We start from the raw sequence: 26,373 nt of genomic DNA, 5'->3' as shown, positions 1-26,373 counted from the left end.
AGTTCCTTGACCGCCCTTCCCCACACACCCTCCACCCCCGGCTGCTCACCGCAGAGAGACAACAGACGGACACTGCCTCACATCCTCTGTGGCTCTGCCTCCCCACCCGTAAGAGGAGCTCCAGTATCCACCTGTAAAGGTGCCGGCATCTTTGTAAAAAGCAGCAGGTCAGGAGGCGGTCAGACTGTCCTGAAGCCCCAGTGACTGTAGCCGGGCCTGGCAGCATGCACGATGAAATGTCAGCCTGTGCTGTGCCCTACGACCTGTCTGGCCTATACTATATACAAAGTAGTATATGCAGTATGGGCCAGCCAGAGGGCACAGCACAGACATTGGTATAGAGTGCTTTACTGCTAAGATGTGTGAGGTACCTGCTATATATATATATATATATATATATATATATATATATATATATATATATATATATATATATATATATAGCAGCCAGGGCAGTGGGTACAGCACAGACATTGGTATTGAGTGACATTAAGCTGTGTGAGGTACCTGCTATATATATATATATATATATATATATATATACACATATATATATATATATAAATATATTTTAGGGATCGACCGATATCGTTTATTTAGGGCCAATAACTTATACCGATATTCCGGTATAAGTTATCGGCTGTTTATCCCCCTGCGACACCGCTGCAGATCATTGATTTAAAGCGGGCGCTTTAAATCAATGCACTGCAGTGGCTTTTGCGGTGCCATAGGCCGCCACCGCCACCCGCTTCTCTCCCCCTGCCTGTCTGGGGGTCCTGAGACCTATCGCCGCCACCGCTCCCCCCACACCGCGCCTAGGGGTGCCTCCAGCTGTTGCAAAACTTCTACTCCCAGCATGCCCGGACAGCCGTTGGCTGTCCGGGCATGCTGGGAGTTGTAGTTTTGCAACAACTGGAGAACCTCAACAGCTGGAGGGCCTACTGTAGGTATAGTATATTATACAGACCCCTGTCCATCCCAGAACCCTGACTCACCTTCCCAGTTGTTGCAGGGACCGTCCGGGGAGGGTGGTCCGGGCCATCCATCCTTCCTGTAGTGTCTGGCGGCATTCCGGGTGGAGGGTGAAACGGTCCGGGCTGTCCTTCTCCGGGGGTCCTCTTCTCTACTCCCGGCAGGCTCCGGCCTAGTAACGCTGCATAGATGCCGCTGGGCAGCGACGCTCCTGACGTCACAGCGTAGCGGCGTCTATGCAGCGTACTAGGGCGGAGCCTGCCCGGAGTGGAGAAGAGGACCCCTGGAGAAGGACAGCCCGGACCGGTTCATCCTCCACCCGGAATGCCGCCGGACACTACAGGAAGGATGGATAGCCCGGAAAACCCCCATTACGGGCAAGTTTAATTTTTTTTATTGACACTGAGGGTGGGGGAGGGGCCCGACCGGTATACCGCCCAGCACTACGGTGGGGGGTGCGACGCGGTGCAGTGGGTCGGTGGGGGCGGTCGTGGTGCGGTGCAGCGGGGCTGGTCGCGGTGCGGTGGGGGTGGTGCGGGGCATTATCGGATTATCGGCAAGGTAATTGCCGATACCGATGATGCCCAAAATCGTGATTATCGGCCGATAATATCGGCCATACCGATAATCGGTCGATCCCTAATATATATATATAACCCCTTAAGGACCCAGCCATTTTACACCTTAGGACCCGGCCATTTTTTGCACATCTGACCACTGTCACTTTAAACATTAATAACTCTGGAATGCTTTTAGTTATGATTCTGATTCCAAGATAGTTTTTTCGTGACATATTCTACTTTAACAAAGTGGTAAAATTTTGTGGTAACTTGCATCCTTTGTGGTAACTTTGTGGTAACTTGTTTGTCTTTTTCTCTTGGTCCACTTCCCTCTATTCTTTTTTTCAATTTTTTTTCTGATATAGGTGGTGACAAGTAACCGCTCCCGTGATGACGTATTCCATCCCCTGAAGATATCCTATTTATTGTTTTCTAGCATATGGTAATATATGACCAGGCAGTAGATAGATAGAGAGCCGGCACTGTAGTGTACTCTAGTGTTCCTGTAAAGTGCTGAAGGTGGACTGATGCAGGTGGACGGGCGGTGCAGCAAAAGTGTCAGGGGTGCACTTACATGGAACAAATAGAATGATAAAATTCAACAAGAGGAGGATACAGAAAACGCACTCACCCGGTATTATGCCAAAGAAGAATGTCTTTATTCCAAGGGTCACTCCACTTGGTCACCGCGGAGAACCCGCAAAACGGGACCGTCGTTCCACGAGCTCAGCCGCGCTCTTTCCCTCTCCTCTTTTCCCGACCTTGATTCCTGTATTCCATGTGACCCTTGGAATAAAGACATTCTTCTTTGGCATAATACCGGGTGAGTGCGTTTTCTGTATCCTCCTCTTGTTGAATAGTAATATATGACCAGGCACATTATTATATCTCCTTTGTCTACCTCATTAAAATGAATTCATATCATCTTTCCATACAGGTTTATTTTATTATATATATATATATATATATATATATATATATATATATATACACATACATACATACATACATTTTTTCACGCTATTATCTACCCCATTACAATATTTTTTTTATATAGTTGCACTTTTCATTATATTGCAGTTTTTATGCCAGCCCATTGTGCAATCTGTTTTTTTGTAGTCTTTTGGCACTATTTTAATAAAAGGTCACCTACTCAGGTGTTGTTTTTTATGACCTTGGGTTAACTGACACGATATATTGTATGACAATTTTTTTGTGTTAGGCATATTGTCTACACATGATTTAAACTATAATTTTTTTGTCTTTTTCACACACACCTTTCACATACACCTATATCATTCTATTTATTTTACTTATATATTTTCACTAATTAAGATCCCCGATGCACTTTTTCATCATTTTGCCCCACAGGTTTGTCACTACACTTCTTCATATATTGTCCCATCTTCACACCACAGGTATTCCACTTACACTATTTTCACTCCCTTACACTCTTAATTTTCATTCATTTTTGGTACATACACCTTTTACACCTTTTCTATCATCACTTCCTTGACTCACAGGTATATTATTATTGTTTGTGCACACTACATTAACTAATTTAAATAGTTGCGTTTATTCATCATTATATATATTTATTCCCCTACCCAGAATGCCCGCGGAGTGCTTAATGGCCTTCTGAAGCTCCGTTACACCAGGAGGGTGGCCTCGCCCTGAGGTAAATACTCATCCCCTTTAGCTGCTCTCAGGCCTCTTACCCCAGCCAAGCCAGATCACCCTGCTCTGTACTGACTAGTGGCAAAAACCACGAAACAGCTGTCTGCAGATGGGTAGAAACTTCCCTTTTGGGGAGTAGTCTGGCTTGGCATAAAATCCCAATCAGCTTTTTATATTCCTTAACGGGAGCTAAGCTGATACCAGGGAACATTACCTGAAAAGGTTATGTAATGAGCTGCTTTGCATATTCCCCTACCCAGAATGCCCGCGGAGTGCTTAATGGCCTTCTGAAGCTCCGTTACACCAGGAGTGGTGGCCTCAGGTAAATACCCCTTTAGCTGCTCTCAGGCCTCTTACCCCAGCCAAGCCAGATCACCCTGCTCTGTACTGACGAGTGGCAAAAACCACAAAACAAACCACACCACATTGGTCAAACCGTGATTGGTCGCCCGTCACTACTTATACCACCCCACACACCTAGATAGACACGCCCCTTGACAAAGCAATCATATGCGAAAACGTGTTCGGGGTTCGAGGTGGGAGGAGCTCTATAGGTGCCCTGGTCATATGCTGCCACTTTGTATACGTATTCTTACTTCTATTTGTATTGAATTGTATTTTACTGCATTTGTATACTTTGTTCTTTTGATGCAGGTGTATGTTGGGAAACGATACAGTTTGCTTCCCACAGACACCTGCATCATAAGGCAGTTCATTCGTGACTTTTTATTCCTTTTTATCCGATGTATATCATTACTGATATCTTAGCTTGCACCTTTGTTCTTGCCTATATGTGCTTAATCGAATGAATATCCTCTACCTCATCTCTCCTTCTTGAGTCTTTGTGGTACCTGTCGATTTATATGTCTTTTATACTAATATATATATATATATATATATATATATATATACACATACACTTTGTTTTTATTAACGTTTGTTCACCCTGTGTTACTAACATTGTGGTTGTTTGGTCTCTCTTTTGGAGTTTACAAAGATAAATCTTGTTGTATTCTTCTGCGTATGGACAATATTTCCGTAGTTCAATACGTCAATCGAGGCACCTGATCAAAAATGTTAGCCAACATCGCAAAATAATTTTGCCATTTTTGTCTGGACAAAGATGTAGTTTTGAAAGCAGAATATCTGCCAGATTTGTCCAACTCCATAGTGCATTGGAACTTTCATTTTCTGATTGACAACAGCGATTGGAGACTCTAATCTTCAATCAAATCAATTCTTTATAGGGACCTATTCACATGGACCTATTTGCAACACGCCTGTATCGTCAAATCCCTCAATTCTTCAGTTGGCATCCCGATCCCGAATCTAAGGGCAACAATGCGTTACTTCCAACCTGGCCCCCAGAAACACTCTATGCTTTTCCACCATTTGATTTGATTCTCAGAATAATTTTTTTTACCTAGACCACAGAAATCAACAATAGTTTTGATAACCCCATTATGGTCAACTCAAACTTTGTTTCCCCAAAATCTAGGAATGTCCCTAAATCTTCCACGCATCCTACCATCTCACCATTCCATTCTTCTGGATCCTAGCTCGAAGTGGCCTGGTTCGGGTCGACGGAACCCAATTTCAAACTTTCACAATCAGCTCGAAATATCCTCTCAGATGCTTACGCTCCAGGTACCAGATCAGCTCATGGATCAGCCTGGAAAATTTGGTCTGATTGGTACATACAACGGGCTCTGGATCCCATACATACACCTATAACTGAAGTAATCAATTCTCTTTCTGACTTTTGATGCAGGTAAAGCCTACCGGACTACTAAACGTATATTGTTTGGCCATTTCTTTTTACCATGCACCGATATATGCTCTACCATTAGGGAAACATCCCTTAGTTTGTAAATTAATGAAAGGTACTAAGTCTAGGAGACATCCTTTACCTAAATACTGATCTACTTGGGATGTCACAATCTTTTTAAATTTAATACATTCTCTGGGAAAGAATGTTAACCTACCACTGAAACTGTTATCTTTCAAACTTACTATGTTATGTCTAATTTATTTTAAAAGAGTCTCAGATGTTTGAGCATTAGAGATATCTCAGACAATTTTCTCCACAAGGAGTTGTTTTTATTATATATATATATATATTAGACTTGTGCACTAGAAAAATTTTCGTTTAATTTCGTTTCGTTTTTTCGTTCTGGAAAAAAATTTCGGTTCGGCAATATTTTCGGTTTAGATTTTTCGGATACATTCGGTATTCGGGTATTCGTGTAGTTTTTTTTCGGATACATTCGGTATTCGGGTACATTCGGTAAATCTTTTTAGTCTTTTTTTGGACTTTAGCGATCCTAATAAATAATGGAGATACCTTTTTTATTAAAATTTCGCAGGGTATCATAAAAAAATCATAATAAAAAAGATACAGTGGTGATGAAAAAAATTGTATCTAACGAAATGTATCTTTTTTATTATGAAATGTTTATTCATTTTTAAACAGGGATCAATTTATGTGAGCGGGTAAAGCACTAAAAATGTAGCCGACAATAATGAAAATGTAGTGTGTGGTGTTTTTCACTTTTTTTTAAAACATTTTTTAGGTAGTACTACTACTCCCAGCATGGAACACACTCTTCCATGATGGGAGTAGTAGTTACCTGTACTAATTGACAGATTGCAGGGGTCCCTTGCGATCATCTTGTATAATGTATAGATGCGCCGGCTGCTCTTCTATGGTCCCTGCACTCACGTATATGTACACATATTCATATTTCCCGCAGAGCTGTGATTGGCCAGATGGTTCCAGCCAATCACAGCTCTCTGTGAGAAATAGAAATATGTGTATATATACGGCCGTGCAGGGGACCATAGTAGAGCGTCCGCCGCATTCATACATTATACTGTAGGATCGCAGCGGGTGTCAGGAGTGATACCCGCAGTGATCTTCCCTGTACTACAAGTACTACCACTCCCAACATGGAGTACACTCTGCTCCATGCTGGGAACTGTAGTACCTGTATTAATAGACAGATCGCAGTGGGTGTCAGAAGTTACACTCGCTGCCATATGTCTATTAATGCAGGTACTACAGCTCCCAGCATGGAGCAGAGTGTGCTCCATGTTGGGAGTATTAGTACCTGCAGTAAGGGACAGATCCCAGGGATGTCACTCCTCCTGACACCCGCTGCGATCGTCCTTATGTGAATGTCGGGATCAGCTGTTCTCAGGGCTACAGAGCCAGGAGAACAGCTGACGCTGAGCCGTAGGTATACATCGTATATCTACTGCCCAGCAAGAACTTACAGTGAGCTTGCAATGTGTATACAGTATACACATTGCTGGCTCACTTAACCCCTTGCTGAGCTGTGCGCTATGCGCAAGCCCAGCAAGGGAAGAGTTAACTTACACTGCTGGACAGTGTAGGTTAACCCTTTGGGCGGTATACACTTTATACAGCTATCTATAGATAGCTGTATACAGTGTATACAGAAGACGAAGTCCAGCTTACTTCCCTCGAGTCCCGGGCCGGGTTCGTGTAGCTCCGCCCCCTAGTGGTGACGTCATTAGGGGGCGGAGCTACAGAAGGGAACAAGGCTAGTTTATCTGAAGCTCTGTTCACATTGTACGTTTTGTATAATGTGAACAGACCCTTCTGGCAGTGTCTACCCAGACAGGGAGACTCCAGCTGTTGCTAAACTACAACTCCCAGCATGCCCAGACAGCCAAATGCTGTCTGGGCATGCTGGGAGTTGTAGTTTTGCACCAATTGGTGACTCCCTGTTTGGGTAGACATTGCATCATGGGTGCTCTCCCCAGCGGACAGCGCCAAAAATGTCATAACCAATTTTTTGTGTTTTTTTCTCTTCTCGTTTCAGATCCGTGTATGCAGAGGATTACTGCGGATTCGATGGATTACGGCGGATAATTTTTTTTCCCTTTAATAAAATGGTTAACGAGGGCTGTGGGGGAGTGTTTTTTTAAATAAAATAATTTTTCCAATGTGTTGTGTTTTTTTTTTATTTTTATTGAATTTTCAGGGTTAGTAGCGGAAGCTGTCTTATTGACGGAATCCATTACTAGGCCAGGGCTTAGTGCTAGCCCCAAAAACAGCTAGCGCTAACCCCCAATTATTACCCCGGTACCCACCGCCACAGGGGTGCCGGGAAGAGCCGGTACCAACAGGCCCGGAGTGTCAAAAATGGCGCTCCTGGACCTAGGCGGTAACAGGCTGGCGTTATTTAGGCTGGGGAGGGCCAGTAACAATGGTCCTCGCCCACCCTGGTAACGTCAGGCTGTTGCTGTTTGGTTGGTATTGTGCTGAGAATGAAAATACGGGGAACCCTATGCGTTTTTTTTTTTAAATTTAAATTAAAAAAAAAAAAAAAAACGCATAGGGTTCCCCGTATTTTCATTCTCAGCCAGATACCAACCAAACAGCAACAGCCTGACGTTACCAGGGTGGGCGAGGACCATTGTTACTGGCCCTCCCCAGCCTAAATAACGCCAGCCTGTTACCGCCTAGGCCCAGGAGCGCCATTTTGACGCTCCGGGCCTGTTGGTACCGGCTCTTCCCGGCACCCCTGTGGCGGTGGGTACCGGGGTAATAATTGGGGGTTAGCGCTAGCTGTTTTTGGGGCTAGCACTAAGCCCTGGCCTAGTAATGGATTCCGCCAATAAGACAGCGTCCACTACTAACCTTGAAAATTCAATAAAAAAAAAAAACACAACACATTGGAAAAATTATTTTATTTAAAAAAACACTCCCCCACAGCCCTCGTTAACCATTTTATTAAAGGAAAAAATAAATAATCCGCCGTAATCCATCGAATCCGCAGTAATCCTCTGCATACACGAATCTGAAACGAGAAGAAAAAAACACAAAAAATTGGTTATGACATTTTTGGCGCTGTCCGCTGGGGAGAGCACCCATGATGCAATGTCTACCCAAACAGGGAGCCACCAATTGGTGCAAAACTATAACTCCCAGCATGCCCAGACAGTCTTTGGCTGTCTGGGCATGCTGGGAGTTGTAGTTTAGCAACAGCTGGAGTCTCCCTGTCTGGGTAGACACTGCCAGAAGGGTCTGTTCACATTATACATAACGTACAATGTGAACAGAGCTTCAGATTAATTAGCCTTGTTCCCTTCTGTAGCTCCGCCCCCTAATGACGTCATCACTAGGGGGGCGGAGCTACACGAACCCGGCCCGGGACTCGAGGGAAGTAAGCTGGACTTCGTCGTCTGTATACACTGTATACAGCTATCTATAGATAGCTGTATATAGTGTATACCGCCCAAAGGGTTAACCTACACTGTCCAACAGTGTAAGTTAACTCTTCCCTTGCTGGGCTTGCGCATAGCGCACAGCTCAGCAAGGGGTTAAGTGAGCCAGCAATGTGTATACTGTATACACATTGCAGGCTCACTGTAAGTTCTTGCTGGGCAGTAGATATACGATGTATACCTACGGCTCAGTGTCAGCTGTTCTCCTGGCTCTGTAGCCCTGAGAACAGCTGATCCCGACATTCACATAAGGACGATCGCAGCGGGTGTCAGGAGGAGTGACATCCCCGGGATCTGTCCCTTACTGCAGGTACTAATACTCCCAACATGTAGCACACTCTGCTCCATGCTGGTAGCTGTAGTACCTGCATTAATAGACATATGGCAGCCAGTGTAACCGCTGCGATCTGTCTATTAATACAGGTACTACAGTTCCCAGCATGGAGCAGAGTGTGCTACATGTTGGGAGTATTAGTACTTGTAGTAAAGGAAAGATCACTGCGGGTATCACTCCTGACAGCCGCTGCGATCCTCCAGTATAATGTATGAATGCGGCGGCCGCTCTCCTATGGTCCCCTGCACGGCCGTATATATACACATATTCCTATTTCTCATAGAGAGCTGTGATTGGCTGGAACCATCTGGCCAATCACAGCTCTGCGGGAAATATGAATATGTGTACATATACGTGAGTGCAGGGACCATAGAAGAGCAGCCGGCGCATCTATACATTATACAAGATGATCGCAAGGGACCCCTGCAATCTGTCAATTAGTACAGGTAACTACTACTCCCATCATGGAAGAGTGTGTTCCATGCTGGGAGTAGTAGTACTACCTAAAAAATGTTTTAAAAAAAAGTGAAAAACACGCACACAATACATTTTCATTATTGTCGGCTACATTTTTAGTGCTTTACCCGCTCACATAAATTGATCCCTGTTTAAAAATGAATAAACATTTCATAATAAAAATGATACATTTAATTAGATACAATTTTTTCCATCACCACTGTATCTTTTTTATTATGATTTTTTTATGATACCCTACGAAATTTTTATAAAAAAGGTATCTCCATAATTTTTTAGGATCGCTAAAGTCCCAAAGAAGAATAAAAAGATTTACCGAATGTACCCGAATACCGAATGTATCCGAAAAATCAAACTATCTATATCCTTTTTTATTATATTTGTTATCAGAATGAATTCACGTTCGTTTATAGATAACGAATGCATTCGTTATTTACAGCATTATGGTCGGGAAATAACGAATGTATTCGTTACTTTGCTATTCGTATTATCGTGTCTATTCGGGTATGTTCAAAATATGTTTTCGTGCATTCGGATCGGTCCGAATGCACGAAAACGGTAAAATTCGTTAATTTAGACATTCGTGCCGAACCGAATTGCACATGTCTAATATATATATATATATATATATATATATATATATATATATATATATATATATATATATAAATAAACATACCAAAACTAATCTTTACACGGTCTTCTATCCAGCCTTTCCTCAGCAGGAAAACTTGTGCGTTGTTCGTTGTTTAGAATCCTATGAAAAAAAGAACAGAACCTTTCAGAAATCATTCATCCTCAACTCAACATTATCCCTTCCTTTACCCAACCCTATCTATTTACATTCTGGTTTTTCTCTTAAAGTCAAACCAAACCACAAGTCTGGTTTTGCAGTCATTCACGTTTCAGCTGAATAGGATATATTGAAGATGAACTTTAACAATGGATGCATTGTTAAAGTTCATCTTCAATATATCCTATTCAGCTGATTCCAGTTCTTCATTTATCCATGTTCAACATGTGATCTTTAAAGTTTTTCTGTTTTCTCATCCTTACTACACCAAAGAAAGAGGAAGTGATTTGTCTGTTGGGTCATTATATATCAACCAGGCAGTAGGATTATGGACTAACTGTTCATCCTAGGTTACATTTCTAAAAAATATTTTCTCTTGTTAATTGTTTATTAACCCTTTGTTTGCTGCTATGAAACAGTAAAAATAGATTTAAGCCTAATGTTTGTGTCTTGTCCTTATTAAAAATCCATATTTTCCATCACCAAGAGTAGGAAAATCTCCAATTCATGTCGTGACAAGACACTATTGACTTAATTTTGACACAAATCTATGCCAAATTATGACGGTAAATTGTTACAGGCGGACCATTGTTTGTTGAAACCATTGTATGTTGAGGGATTCGTATCATATATCATACTCGCGTGTCCCCGACGCACCGGCCCGTCAGTTTGCCGCTCCTCTGCTGCCATATCACTACGTTGCCGCTGCTCTGCGCAGTGGCAAAATGACGGGCCAGATGTAAGTATTAATCAGCACATTAAACGGCTATCTGGCGGCAGCTGAAGCAGTCAGCGCTGCCGAATAGCCGTTTTTGCGATGATACCAACACACTGCCTTCAACATACGATGGCCTCTGAGAGGCCATCGTATGTTGAAATGATCTTATGTCGGGGCCATTGTATGTCGAGGGACTAATGTACTGTGATCTGGTCTGGGACACTGGCACCCTTGCTGGGGTGGGGTATGTGTTTGGGTGCTCCACTGTAGAGGTAGCCAGAGGGCTTACTTTTTCTATCACTGCTAAGATCTCTGATTGATAGAGCTTGCCTAAGCAGGCTCTACCCATGGAGCACAGATTACACAATAGAACTGCATCGATCTGTCTAAGGAATCTAATGAATCCTCCTAAAAGTCCCCTAAGAGGACCAAAAGAGTGTTTAAAAAAAAGTTTTAAATAAAAGCATTAAAAACAAACATTAACCCCTTTCATATTTAAAGCACCTCCCATTTCCCAAACATAATAAAAATAAATATATTTGGCATTGCCGTGTGCGTAATTGTCCGTACTATTAAAATATAACATATCATACACTATATCAATCCTGTATGGTATATGGCATAAACGTATAAAAAAACAAAAAAAACAAAAAGCAATAAAAAAAATCAGTACATAAGTAAATAAGTTAGTTATAGGGGCCAGAAAATGGTAATTTAACCCATTGGGGACATTGGGTGCCCTTGCCACCTGGATCTTAACACACCAGGACATATCTGTATGCCCTGGAGTGTTAACTAACTTTAAAGCAAGAGCAGGAGCTGCGCTCACTTCAGAGCAGTGAGTATCAGCTAACATCAGTAGCCAGACACTCACTGTTAATGACGGGTAGTGGTGGTCCTGCCACTGCCCATCATTTAACCCTTTAGAAGGCATGGTCAATACCGATAATGGAGTCTAAAGTGAAAAAAAGTCATTGTCATTAGCTCAGTAGAGCTCATCGTAGCTCCGCAACATAATCTATGTGGTGTGATAAGTAAAAAATGGAGGAGAGACCCCTTACCTGCTTCCTGCCAGCATTGAAATCACTGTGCGGATAGACTGCAGACTGAGGGAAATGCATTCCGTGCAGATTCCACAGAAAGGACAGGTTTATTCTTTCTGCGCACACAAAAATCAGAATTTCCGTGCCAGAAACTTCTGAATACAATGGGACTCCGGAGGAATACCAATGCGGAATTCCGCACGGAAATTTCGGACATGTGAACATGGCTTTACTGATGCAGCCTGTGCCAGGCTGTATTAGTGGTTCGTCAATCTCAATGTGTAATGCTATGCAATAGACATAGCGTTATACAGTGAATGCAATCTAATGATTGCATATACATGTCCCATATTGTGACTTAAAAAGTGTAAAATAAGACATTTTGGAAAAGTCTCTAAAGTTACATAAAAAATGTTTTATGTTTGTTTTATGTTATAAAATGATGTGATGAAAGTGATGTCATTACAAAATACAATTGGTGACGCAAAAAAAAAAAAAAAAAGCCTTTATGGGTCTGTAGGTGCAAAATTGAAAGCGATATGATTTTTAGAGTGGAGGAAAAAACGAAAGTGCAAAAATGAAAATAAGCCTCGTCCTTAACCCCTTAAGGACCAGGGTTTTTTCCATTTTTGCACTTTCATTTTTTCCTCCTTACCTTTAAAAAACCTAAAAATCCATATGATGGCTTATTTTTTGCACCACCAATTCTACTTTGTAATGACATCAGTCATTTTACCCAAAAATCTTCGGCGAAATGGGAAAAAAATCATTGTGAGACAAAAATGTTTTAAAAACACCATTTTGTAACCTTTGTGGGCTTCTGTTTCTACGCCGTACATTTTTCGGTAAAAATGACACACACTTTATTCTGTAGGTCCATACGATTAAAATGATACCCTACTTATATAGGTTTGATTTTGTTGTACTTCTGAAAAAAAATCATAACTACATGCTGAAAAATGTATACGTTTAAAATTGTCATCTTTTGACCCCCTATAACTGTTTTCTTTTTCCGCATATGGGGCAGTATGAGGGCTCATTTTTTTTTGCGCCGTGATCTGAAGTTTTTAGCGGTACTATTTTTGTATTGATCGTGACTGTGCGGTGTAATTAATGATATATTTTTATAATTCGAACATTTCCACACGCGGCGATACCGCATATGTTTATTTTTATTTACACAGATTTTTTTTTTAAATGGGAAAAGGGGGGGGGATTCAAACTTTTATTAGGGGAGGGGTTAAATGATCTTTATTCACTTTTTTTCCCCACTTCTTTTTGCAGTGTTATAGCTCCCATAGGGGGCTATAACACTCCACACACTGATCTTTTACATTGAATACTGGTTTCTCATAGGAAACCAGTGATCAATGATTCTGCCGCTTGACTGCTCATGCCTGGATCTCAGGCAGTGAGCAGTCATTCGGCGATCGGACACCATGAAGTAAGGTAGGAGACCCTCCTCGTGTCCCAGAGCTGTTCGGGATGCCGCAATTTCGCCGCGGACATCCCTAACAGCCCCCTGAGCTAACCGGCAGTGATTTACTTTCACCTTAGATGCGGTGTTCAACTTTGAACGCCGCGTGTAAAGGGTTAAAGGACCACTCTAGTGGAACACTTATATATGTCCGTGGCCGGGCCTCAAAAATAAACAAAATAAACTCATACATATCTTCCTACAAGCCCCCGTTGGTCCGGCACAGGCCTCACGGTCCAGCAGTGCTGACCTCATTCCACTTCCTGGGGACGCCGCAGAGCCGTCGGCGTATCACTGGCCACAGCGATCTCCCGCCCCTGCTGGTGATAGGCTGAGCCCACTGTCATGTAAGGAGCTCTGTCCGGCTTCTTACATGACAGAGGGCTCAGCCTATCACCGGCCAGGGCGGGATATCTCTGCGGCCGGTGATACGCCAACGGCTCTGCAGCGTCCCCGTCCACAGCAAGTGGAATGAGGTCAGCACTGCCGGACCGTGAGGCCTGTGCCAGACCAACGGGGACTCGTAGGAAGGTATGTATGAGTTTATTTTGCTTATTTTTGAGGCACGGGCATATATAAAAGTGTTCCACTACAGTTGTCCTTTAACAACAGCTGGGACCCTTGGCTAATAGGGCGTGGCAATGATCACGGTGCCGCGCGCTATTAGCCACGGGTCCCAGCCATTGTTAGAGGCCGGGCCCGACCCGCTATGACGTGGGGCCACGTCGTGGCCCCGCGTTATAGGAAGGGAAAGGACTCAAGACGTACCGGTACGTCCTTGGTCCTTAAGATGTTAAAGGGTTATTCCGGTGGAAAAAAACATTTTTTTTTTTTTATCAACTGGCGCCAGAAAGTTAAACAGTTTTCTAAATTACTTCTATTAAAAAATCTTTACCTTTCCAGTACTTATTAGCATCTGTATGCTACAGAGGAAATTCTTTTCTTTTTGAATTTCTTTTTTGTCTTGTCCACAGTGCTCTCTGCTGCCACCTGATGCCCGAATCAGGGACTGTCCAGAGCAGGAGAAAATCCCCATAGCAAACCATATGCTGATCTGGACAGTTCCTGACACCGGCAGATGTGTCAGCAGAGAGCACTGCAGACAAGAAAAAAAAGAAATTCAAAAAGAATAGAATGTTCTCTAACATACAGCTGCTAATAAGTACTAGAAGGGTAAAGATTTTTTAATAGAAGTAATTTACAAATCTGTTGTTCATTTAAAAAAAAGAAGAAAAAAAAAAGGGGTTTACACCGGAGTATCCCTTTAACCCCTTAACCCCTTAAGGACACATGACGTACTGGAACGTCATGTATCCACTCCCGATCTATAACGCGGGGCCACGGCCGGTACCCGTGGCTGAGCTAACGGGCATGCTTTCAGTTTCACTTTAGATGCGGCGTTCAACTTTGAACGCTGCGTTTAAAGGGTTAATAGTGCGCGGCACAGCGATCAATGCCGCGCGCTATTAACCCTTTAAACGCAGCGTTCAAAGTTGAACGCCGCATCTAAAGTGAAACTGAAAGCATGCCGGTTAGCTCAGTGGGCTGTTCGGGATAGCAGCGGCGAAATCGCGGCATCCCGAACAGCTTACAGGACAGCGGGAGGGCCCCTACCTGCCTCCTCGCTGTCCGATCGCCGAATGACTGCTCAGTGCCTGAGATCCAGGCATGAGCAGTCAAGCGGCAGAATCATCGATCACTGGTTTCCTATTAGAAACCAGTGATCAATGATAAAGATCAGTGTGGGCAGTGTTAAAGGTCCCTATGGGAGTTATAACACTGCAAAAAAAAAGTGAGAAAAAAAAGTGAATAAAAGTTTGAATCACCCCCCTTTTCCCATAAAAAAAAACACAGTGTAAATAAAAATAGACATATATGGTATCGCCGCATGCGGAAATGTCCGAATTATAAAAATATATCCTTAATTAAACCGCACGGTCAATGGCGTGCGCGCAAAAAAATTCAAAAGTCCAAAATAGTGCATTTTTGGTAACTTTTTATATCATGAAAAAATGAATAAAAAGCGATCAATAAGTCCTATCAATGCAAAAATGGTACCGTTAAAAACTTCAGATCACGGCACAAAAAATTAGCCCTCATACCACCCCATACACGGAAAAATAAAAAGTTATAGGGGTCAGAAATGACAATTTTAAACGTATTAATTTTCCTGCATGAAGTTATGATTTTTTCCAGAAGTACGACAAAATCAAACCTATACAAGTAGGGTATCATTTTAACCGTATGGACCTACAGAATAAATATCAGGTGTCATTTTTACCGAAAAATGTACTATGTAGAAACGGAAGCCCCCAAGTTACAAAAAGAATAGAATTTTTTCAATTTTGTCTCACAATGATTTTTTTTTTTAGTTTCACCGTAGATTTTGGGCACAATGACTGACGTCATTACAAAGTAGAATTGGTGGCGCAAAAAATAAGCCATAATATGGATTTTTAGGTGCAAAATTGAAAGAGTTATGATTTTTTAACCCCTTAAGGACTCAGGGTTTTTCCGTTTTTGCACTTTCGTTTTTTCCTCCTTACCTTTTAAAAATCATAACCCTTTCAATTTTCCACCTAAAAATCCATATTATGGCTTATTTTTTGCGTCGCCAATTCTACTTTGCAGTGACATTAGTCATTTTACCCAAAAATGCACAGCGAAACGGAAAAAAAAATCATTGTGCGACAAAATCGAAAAAAAAACGCCATTTTGTAACTTTTGGGGGCTTTCGTTTCTACGCAGTGCATATTTCGGTAAAAATTACACCTTATCATTATTCTGTAGGTCCATACGGTTAAAATGATACCCTACTTATATAGGTTTGATTTTGTCGCACTTCTGGAAAAAATCATAACTACATGCAGGAAAATGTATACGTTTAAAAATGTCATCTTCTGACCCCTATAACTTTTTTATTTTTCCACGTATGGGGTGGTATGAGGACTCATTTTTTGCGCCGTGATCTGAAGTTTTTATCGGTATGATTTTTGTTTTGATCGGACTTTTTGATCACTTTTTATTCATTTTTTAATGATATAAAAAGTTACCAAAAATGCACTATTTTGGACTTTTGAATTTTTTTGCGCGTACGCCATTGACCGTACGGCTTAATTAATGATATATTTTTATAGTTCGGACATTTACGCACGCGGCGATACCACATATGTTTATTTTTTATTTTTTTTACACTGTTTTATTTTTTTTATGGGAAAAGGGGGGTGATTCAAACTTTTATTAGGGAAGGGGTTAAATGACCTTTATTAACACTTTTTTTTTACATTTTTTTTTACAGTGTTATAGGTCCCATAGGGACCTATAACACTGCACACACTGATCTCTAATGCTGATCACTGGCGTGCATTAACACGCCTGTGATCAGCATTATCGGCGCTTGACTGCTCCTGCCTGGATCTCAGGCACGGAGCAGTCATTCGTCGATCGGACACCGGGGAGGCAGGTAAGAGCCCTCCCGGTGTCCGATCAGCTGTTCGGGACGCCGCGATTTCACCGCGGCGGTCCCGAACAGCCCGACTGAGCAGCCGGGTCACTTTCACTTTCACTTTAGAAGCGGCGGTCAGCTTTGACCGCCGCTTCTAAAGGGTTAATACCGCACATCGCCGCGATCGGCGATGTGTGGTATTAGCCGCGGGTCCCGGCCGTTGATTAGCGCCGGGACCGACGCGATATGATGCGGGATCGCGGCGCGATCCCGCTTCATATCGCGGGAACCGGCGCAGGACGTAAATATACGTCCTGCGTCGTTAAGGGGTTAAAGGCAAGGAGCAAAAAGGACCACGGGTTTTTCCTTTTTTGCACTTTCGTTTTTTCCTCCTCACTTTTGAAAAATCATAACCCTTTCAATTTTGCACCTAAAAATCCATATGATGGCTTATTTTTTGCGCCACCAATTCTACTTTGCAGTGACATCAGTCATTTTACCCAAAAATCTACGGCGAAACGGAAAAAAATAAATCATTGTGTGACGAAATTGAAGAAAAAATGCCATTTTGTAACTTTTGGGGGTTTCCGTTTCTACGCAGTACATTTTTTGGTAAAAATGACACCTTACCTTTATTCTGTAGGCCCATATGGTTAAAATGATATCCTACTTATATAGGTTTGATTTTGTTGTACTTCTGAAAAAAATCATAACTACATGCAGAAAAATGTAAACGTTTAAAATTGGCATCTTCTGACCCCTATAACTTTTTTAATTTTCCACCTATGGGGCAGTATGAGGGCTAATTTTTTGCGCCGTGATCTGAGGTTTTTAGCGGTACCATTTTTGTATTGATTGGACTTTTTGATCGCTTTTTATTCATTTTTTCATGATATAAAAAGCGACCAAAAATACGTTATTTTGGACTTTGGAATTTTTTTGCGCGCACGTCATTGACCGTGCGGTTTAATTAATGATATATTTTTATAGTTTGAACATTTACGCACGCGGCAATGCCACATATGTTTATATTTATTTTTATTTACATGGTGTTTTTTTTTATGGGAAAAGGGGGGTGATTAGAACTTTTATTAAGGAAAGGGTTAAATCACATTTATTAACTTTTTTTTTACACTTTTTTTTGCAGTGTTATAGGTCCCATAGGGACCTATAACACTGCACACACTGATCTTTTACCCTGATCCCTGCAAAGCCATAGCTTTGCAGTGATCAGGGTTATCGGCGGTCGATTGCTCAAGCCTGAATCTCAGGCTTGGAGCAATCAATCGCTGAGGGGACACGCCGGAGGCAGGTAAGAGGACCTCTGCTCTTGTCCCAGCTGATCGGGACACCGCATTTTCACTGGGGTGGTCCCGATCAGCACCGCTGAGCAGCCGGGATGGTTTTACTTTCGGTTTAGACGCGGTGTTCAACTTTGAACGCCGCGTCTAAAGGGTTAATAGCGTGCACCGCGATCGCTGCCGCGCGCTATTAGCCCCGGGTCCCGGCATTAGATACATGCCGGGACCCCCGCGTTATATCGCGGGAGCCGGCCAAGGACGTAAATATACGTCCTTGGTCTTTAAGGGGTTAAGGTCAAAATGGGCTTCGTCCCCAAGGAGTTAAAGTAGTACAATAATAGAAAAACTACATAACTTGGGTATCGTTTTAACCCCTTCATGAACTTGCTAGTTTTGGCCTTCATGACCCAGCCCATTTTTTGTGGTAATAACTTTGGAATGCTTTTACTAGGCAAAACAATTCAAAGATTTTTTGAGACATATTGCACTTATACAAGTATAAAAATGTTGTTGATACATGTAGCAGCTTTTGTGAAAAATGTAAATATAGAGAAAAATGTTAAAACATCAGCATTTTTCTATACAGTGGGGATCAAAAGTTTGGGCACCCCAGGTAAAAATTTGTATTAATGTGCATAAAGAAGCCAAGGAAAGATGGAAAAATATCCAAAAGGCATCAAATTACAGATAACACATTCTTATAATATGTCAACAAAAGTTAGATTTTATTTCCATCATTTACACTTTCAAAATAACAGAAAACAAAAAATGGCATCTGCAAAAGTTTGGGAACCCTGCAGATTTATAGCATGCACTGCCCCCTTTACAAAGCGGAGACCTGCTAGGGTCATGAATTGTTCTCAATCATCATCTGGGAAGATCATCTGGGAAGATCATCTGGGAAGATCATCTGGGAAGACGGGATGTCAATCTCAAAGGTTTTAAATGCCTAGACTCATCTGACCTTGCCCCAACAATCAGCACCATGGGTTCTTCTAAGCAGTCTAGAAATCAAACTGAAAATAGTTGATGCTTGCAAAAGCTGAAGAAGGCTATAAGAAGATAGCAAAACATTTTCAGGTGTCAATATCCTCTGTTCGGAATGTAATTAAGAAATGGCAGTCATCAAGAACAGTGGAAGTTAAAGCAAGATCTGGAAGACCAAGAAAAATATCACACAGAACAGCTTGCAGGATTGTGAGAAAAACAATTCAAAACCCACGTTTGACTGCACAATCCCTCCAGAAGACCCTTCAAATCCTCTTAAAAAAAAAAATTTACCTAAAATGCTTGGTTTCCCCAAAAATTTACATTTTTAAAAAGGGTAATAGCAGAAAATAACTCCCAAAATTTGAAGCCCAATTTCTTCCGATTCAGAAAACACCCGATATGGGGGTGAAAAAATCTCTGCTGGCGCACTACAGGTCTCAGAAGAGAAGGAGTAACATTTGGCTTTTTTAAAGCAAATTTTGCTCTGGGGGCATGCCCCATTTAGGAAGCCCCTATGGTGCCAGAACAGAAAAAAAAATAAAAAAAAACACATGGCATACCGTTTTGGAAACTAGACCCCTCGGGGAACGTAACAAGGGGTAATGTGAACCTTAATACCCCACAGGTGTTTCACGACTTTTGCACATGTAAAAAAAAAAAATCTTTTTTTACCTAAAATGCTTGGTTTCCCAAAAATTTAACATTTTTAAAAAAGGGAATAGCAGAGAATACCCCCCAAAATTTGTAACACAATTTCTCCCGAGTACGGCGATACCCCATATGTGACCCTAAACTGTTTCCTTGAAATACGACAGGGCTCCAAAGCGAAAGAGCGCCATACGCATTTGAGGCCTAAATTAGGGACTTTCATAGGGGTGGACATAGGGGTATTCTACGCCAGTGATTCCCAAACAGGGTGCCTCCAGCTGTTGTAAAACTCCCAGCATGCCTGGACAGTCCGTGGCTGTCTGGCAACACTGGGAGTAGTTGTTTTGTAACAGCTGAAGTCTCCGTTTTGGAAACAGTGGCGTACCAGACGTTTTCCATTTTTATTGGGGAGGGGAGGGGGGCTGTGTAGGGGTATGTGTATATGTAGTGTTTTTTTTACTTTTTCTTTTACTGTGTGTTAGTGTAGTGTAGTGTTTTTAGGGTACAGTCACACGGGCGGGGATTCACAGTAGTTTCTCGCTGGCAGTTTGAGCTGTGGCAGAAAATTTGCCGCAGCTCAAACTTGCAGCCGGATACTTGCTGTAAACCTTCGCCCATGTGAGTGAACCCTGTACATTCACATTGGCGGGGGGGGGGGGGGGGGGGGAGAAACATCCAGCTGTTGCAAAACTAAAACTCCCAGCATGTACGGTCTATCAGTGCATGCTGGGAGTTGTAGTTTTGCAACAGCTGGAGGCACACTGGTTGTGAAACACCGAGTTTGGTAACAAACTCAGTGTTTTGCAACCAGTGTGGGTTCAGCTGGGGATGCTGGGGATTGTAGTTATGCAACAGCTGGAGACACACTGGTTTGCTACTTAACTCAGTGTTTTACAACCAGTGTGCCTTCAGCTGTTGCAAAACTACGACTCTCAGCAGTCACCGACAGCCAACGGGCATGCTGGGAGTTGTAGTTATGCAACCAGCAGATGCACCACTACAACTCCCAGCATGCACTTTAGCTGTTTGTGCAAGCTGGGAGTTGTAGTTATACAACAGCTGAAGGTGCACTTTTCCATTGAAAAAATGTGCCTCCAGCTGTTGAAAAACTATAAGTGCCAGCATGCCCATAAGGGAATGCTGGGAGTTGTGGTGGTCTGCCTCCTGCTGTTTGCATGCTGGGAGCTATTGCTAAGCAACAGCAGGAGGCTGTCACTCACCTCCAACTGCTGCTCCCGCACACAGATCAGTCCCTCGTCGCCGCTGCCACTCCTGGGGCCCCGATCCCAACAGGGATGCCGAGGATTGGGGTCCCCAGCTGCCGGGGTCCACTTCCCGCGCCCGCTCATGTCCTCCGGAAGAGGGGCGGAGCGGGTTGCAGGAGTGATACCCGCAGCAGGTGCCCCAGTTGCCACCTCACCCCGGCTGGCTATAGCTGTTCGGGGCCGTCAGAGCCAGTAATTGCGGGTCACTGGAGACCCGATTGACCCAGAATCCGCCGCAGATTGCTGACCCCCCTGGGAGATATGCCGCAAGGCCTGCTGAACGATTTCAGCAGGCATCGGGCGCCGGCTCCGCTCCAGCTGGCTGCTGGGGGCTGGGAAAGCTCATGACCTTCTCATACGTCATGAGTCCTTAAGGACACTGAAATGAAGATGTATGAGAACGTCATGAGTCCTTAAGAGCTGAAGTTAAATATAGGATGGCTTCTACAAATGGATAATGATCCTAAACACAACTCGAAATCCACAAGGGATTACATCAAGAGGCGTAAACTGAAGGTTTTGCCATGGCCTTCACAATCTTCTGACCTCAACATAATTGAAAATCTATGGATAGACCTTAAAAGAGCAGTGAGTGACAGACAGCCCAGAAATCTCAAAGAACTGGAAGACTTTTGTAAGGAAGAATGGGCAAAGATACCTCAAACAGGAATTGAAAGACTCTTGGCTGGCTACAAAAAGTGTTTACAAGCTGTGATACTTGCCAAAGGGGGCAGTACAAGATATTAACTTTGCAGGGTGCCCAAACTTTTGCAGACAACATTTTTTTGTTCTCTGTTATTTTGAAAGTGTAAATGATGGAAATAAAATCTAACTTTTGTTGACATATAAGAATGTCTAATCTTTAATTTGATACCTTTGGGAGATTTTTCCATCTTTCCTTGGCTTCTTTATGCACATTAATACAATTTTTTATCTGGGGTGCCCAAACTTTTGATCCCCACTGTATATGAAATTCTCTACATGTAATTTTTTTAAATCACTTTTTTTTTTTTTGTGGGGGGGGGGGGGGGGTTCTGAAGTGGATTTGAGGGGCCTGTATGACAGAAACTAGGGCTGGGCGGTATGACCAAATGTGTGTATCACGGTATTTTTGTAACTTTTTTGCGGTTCCATGGTATATAACGGTATTTCCTCCCCCCCCCCCAAATTAATTATCAGCCCAGTGCTGCGCTGTCCCCATCGGGGTAAATACTCACATATACTCACATATTTGATGCGACAAATGGACTTCAAAAAGGTGTGGTGGGTCTTTTGCGGCGCTGACTCGGAACAGGCACATCATAAAAGTATAAAAGGTTTATTAAAATGCAATGCGTTTCACCGCACATGGGCGGCTTCATCCGGCATGGTAATCACAGGAAGGGGGGGGGGACTTATATACAGAGAAAAAATTAACTCTTTAACAACTTTTGTATCAGGAATAAAAGATTATAAAGCTACAGAAAATACAAGTTACACATCATAACTTTCAGCATAGCATGCAAACTCACTTTGGGAGGTAAGCAAATCTGTGCATAATATTTGTTATATTTTGTATTGTGTTTTTTGGTGTGTGAACACGCTCTAATTTCCAGGGGTGTATCTATTCTATCTTTTAGTGTGTGAACACGCCCTTATTTCCAGGAGTGCATCTATTTTTGTACCGGACTCATTAAAGGGAATGGCTATGTATTGTCATAATAGATGTCAGTATCAAATGTGTTTTTTGGTGTGTGAACACGCTCTAATTTTAAGGGGTGTATCTATTCTGTCTTTTGGTGTGTGAACACGTTCTGATATCCAAGGTTGTGTATATTTTTTATGCCAGACTCATTAACCTCTTCAGGACGCCGGGGGTATGCATACGCCCTGCATCCAGAGTCCTTAAGGATGTGGGGCGTATGCATACGCCCGTGGGAATTCCGGTCCTCACCGCTAGCCAGTTGGGGACCAGACCGGGATGCCTGCTGAAATCATTCAGCAGGCATCCCGGCACATCACCGAGACAAACCCCCCCCTCCCCCCCCCCACTTGTCGGCGATCGCAGAAAATCGCATGTCAATTCAGACATGTGATTCTCTGCTATTCCGGGCTGATCCGGTCTCTGGTGACCCGATCACCCAGAAAATAGGGATGATCGGAGCTGTCAGTGACAGCCCAGATCATCCTGCATGATAGGAGCGAGGTCGCAGTGCTGCGATCTCCTCCTATCCCCTGCCATTGGTCAGAACTGATTCTGACCAATGGCAGCACAGGACAGGCAACCCCCGTTCTGCCCACCCCTGGATATCGGGCAGAACGGGGGAGAAGATGGAGACCAGTACCTTACCTGAAGATGGCGTGGGGACCGAAGATCATCGTGGAGACTGCAGAGATCCCAGCTAAGGTAGGGAAACAACGGGGGGGGGGGGTTGAATGAAAGTGAAAGTAAAGAGATCTTTACTGTGGCAACCACTAGGAAGGCAGAACTGCAAATCCCAGCATGCCCAGAGAGCCAAAGGCTGTTGTTATCATTACAATAATGCTCAGATTAATTCATTTGTGTGGGCTGGTATGCACATGTGTAAAATACTTTATGTTTTCTATCAATAATTTATCTTATAAACCAAAATATAAACTAAAACATGAAGTAATAATAATACATAAGGACAACTGAATATAATTATAAACTATTTAGAATTATAAACTAAAGATACAAAATTACTTTTATTTGAGATATATTGAGGATCGTTCACATTTGATCCTGACATCTACTGTGACAATATATAGCTGTTCTCTCTTTAATGAGTCCGGTATAAAAACAGACACAACCCTGGAAATCAGAGCATGTTCACACATCAAAAAGACAGAATAGATACACCCCTGGAAATCAGAGTGTGTTCACACATCAAAAAACACATTTGTTCCTGACATCTATTATAATATAGCCGTTCTCTTTAACCCCTTAAGGACCGAGGGTTTTTCCGTTTTTTGCATTTTCGTTTTTTGCTCCTTGCCTTTAAAAAAATCATAACTCTTTCAATTTTGCACCTAAAGATCCACATGATTGCTTATTTTTTGCGCCACCAATTCTACTTTCTAATGACGTCAGTCATTTTGCCCAAAAATCTACGGTCAAACGGAAAAAAAATCATTGTGCGACAAAATTGAAAAAAAACTGCCGTTTTGTAACTTTTGGGGGCTTCCGTTTCTACGTAGTACATTTTTCTGTAAAAACGACACGTTATCTTTATTCTGTAGGTCCATACGATTAAAATGATACCCTACTTATATAGGTTTGATTTTGTCGTACTTCTGGAAAAAATCGTAACATGCAGGAAAATTAATGTTTAAAATTGTCATCTTCTGATCCCTATAACTTTTTAATTTTTCCGTGTATGGGGCGGTTTGAGGGCTCATTTTTTGCGCTGTGATCTGAAGTTTTTAATGGTACCATTTTTGCATTGATAGGACTTATTGATCGCTTTTTATTCATCTTTAAATGATATAAAAAGTGACCATAAATGCACTATTTTGGACTTTGGAATTTTTTTGCGCGCACGTCATTCACCGAGCGGTTTAATTATATATTTTTATAATTCGGACATTTCCACACGCGGTGATACCATATATGTTTATTTTTATTTACACTGTGTTTGTTTTTTTTATGGGAAAAGGGGGGTGATTCAAACTTTTAATAGGGGAGGGGTTAAATGATATTCATTCACTTTTTTTTTAACTTTTTTTTGCAGTGTTATAGCTCCCATAGGGACTTATAACACTGCACACACTGATCTTTATCATTGATCACTGGTTTCTCATAGGAAACCAGTGATCGATGATTCTGCTGCATGACTGCTCCTGCCTGGATCTCAGGCACTCAGCAGTCATTCGGCGATCGGACAGCGAGGAGGCAGGTAGGGGCCCTCCCGCTGTCCTGTAAGCTGTTCGGGATGCCGCGATTTCGCTGCGGCTATCCCGAACAGCCCACTGAATTAACCGGCATGGTTTCACTTTCGCTTTTAGATCGGCGCTGTACGCTATTAGCGGCGGGTCCCGGCTTCACTATGACGCCGGGCCCGCCATGATATGATGCGGGGTTACCGTGTAACCCCGCGTTATATCACAGGAGCAGGACCAAGGACGTACAGGTATGTCCTTGGTCCTTATGGGGTTAATGAGTCTGGCATAAAAAATAGACACACCCTTGGATATCAGAGCTGTTCACACAACAAAATACAGAATAGATACACCCCTTAAAATTAGAGCGTGTTCACACACAAAAAAACACATTTGATACTGACATCTATTATTACAATACATAGCCGTTTCCTTTAATGAGTCCGGTATAAAAATAGATACACTCCTGGAAATCAGGGCGTGTTCACACACTAAAAGATAGAATAGATACACCCCTGGAAATTAGAGCGTGTTCACACACCAAAAAACACAATACAAAATATAACAAATATGTTCAGATTTAATTACCTCCCACAGTGAGTTTGCATGCTATGCTGAAAGTTGTTATGACTTGTATTTTCTGTAACTTTATAATCTTTTATTCCTGATACAAAAGTTATATACAGAGAAAAAAATGAACTCTTTAACAAGTTCCCCCTTCCTGGGATTACCATGCCTGATGAAGCCGCCCATGTGCAGTGAAACGCGTTGCATTTTAATAAACCTTTTATACTCACCTGATGTGCCTGTTCCGAGTCAGCGCCGCAAAGGACCTTTGAAGTCCATTTGTCGCTATCTACTTGGTTGGTGAGGCTGCTGACCGGGCTCTAACCATCCTTACACGCTGTCCATTGTTGTGTGTGAGCTCAAACAACCACTTGGGGTAAGAGGCTTTAAAAAGAATCCTTCTACCAATACCTACCCAGTCGGTTTTACGCTATGGAGCACTGTCTTTTATATCTTTAGTCTCCTGCTTGATGCGGCCGCCGTTGCTAACACCAGTGGTTCACAACCTTGTTGGAGGAATTAAACCCCACCAGTTTCATATGCGCATTCACTGAACCCCTCTTAAACTGTTAAGGACCCATGACGTAACGTTACGTCATGAGTCCGCTCCCGATCTATAACGTGGGGCCACGGCCGGGACCCGTGGCTAATAGCGCGCGGCACTGATCGCAGTGCGGCGCGCTATTAACCCTTTAGACGCGGCATTCAAAGTTGAACGCCGCATCTAAAGTGAAAGTAAAACCATGCCGGTTAGCTCAGGGAGCTGTTCAGGATCGCCGCGGCGTAATCGCGGCATCCCGAACAGCTGCAGGACACGAGGAGGGTCTCCTACCTTGCCTCCTGGTGTCCGATCGCCGAATGACTGCTCAGTGCCTGAGATCCAGGCATGAGCAGTCAAGCGGCAGAATCATTGATCAATGCTTTCCTATGAGAAAACATTTAACAATGTAAAAGATCAGTGTGTGCAGTGTTAT

General features: G+C 42.7%; 1 protein-coding gene across 7 annotated transcripts in view; it reads right to left on the bottom strand.

The window, feature by feature from the left end:
- Nucleotides 1-26,373, bottom strand: part of LLGL2 (LLGL scribble cell polarity complex component 2) — a 578,766-nt gene that overhangs the window by 546,977 nt on the left and 5,416 nt on the right. For 6 of the 7 annotated variants that reach the window (XM_056550314.1, XM_056550313.1, XM_056550316.1 and 3 more), the window contains exon 2: nt 9,953-10,030. The gene's annotated coding sequence lies outside the window, so the exon portion shown is untranslated. Of the gene's footprint in view, nt 1-9,952; nt 10,031-22,180; nt 22,228-26,373 lie in introns of those variants that run through there. The other variant, XM_056550315.1, reaches the window with a different exon arrangement.

The sequence above is a fragment of the Hyla sarda genome, chromosome 13 (genome assembly GCF_029499605.1).
Source record: "Hyla sarda isolate aHylSar1 chromosome 13, aHylSar1.hap1, whole genome shotgun sequence".
Classification (NCBI taxonomy): domain Eukaryota; kingdom Metazoa; phylum Chordata; class Amphibia; order Anura; family Hylidae; genus Hyla; species Hyla sarda.
This window is presented reverse-complemented; position numbering and strand designations above follow the sequence as displayed.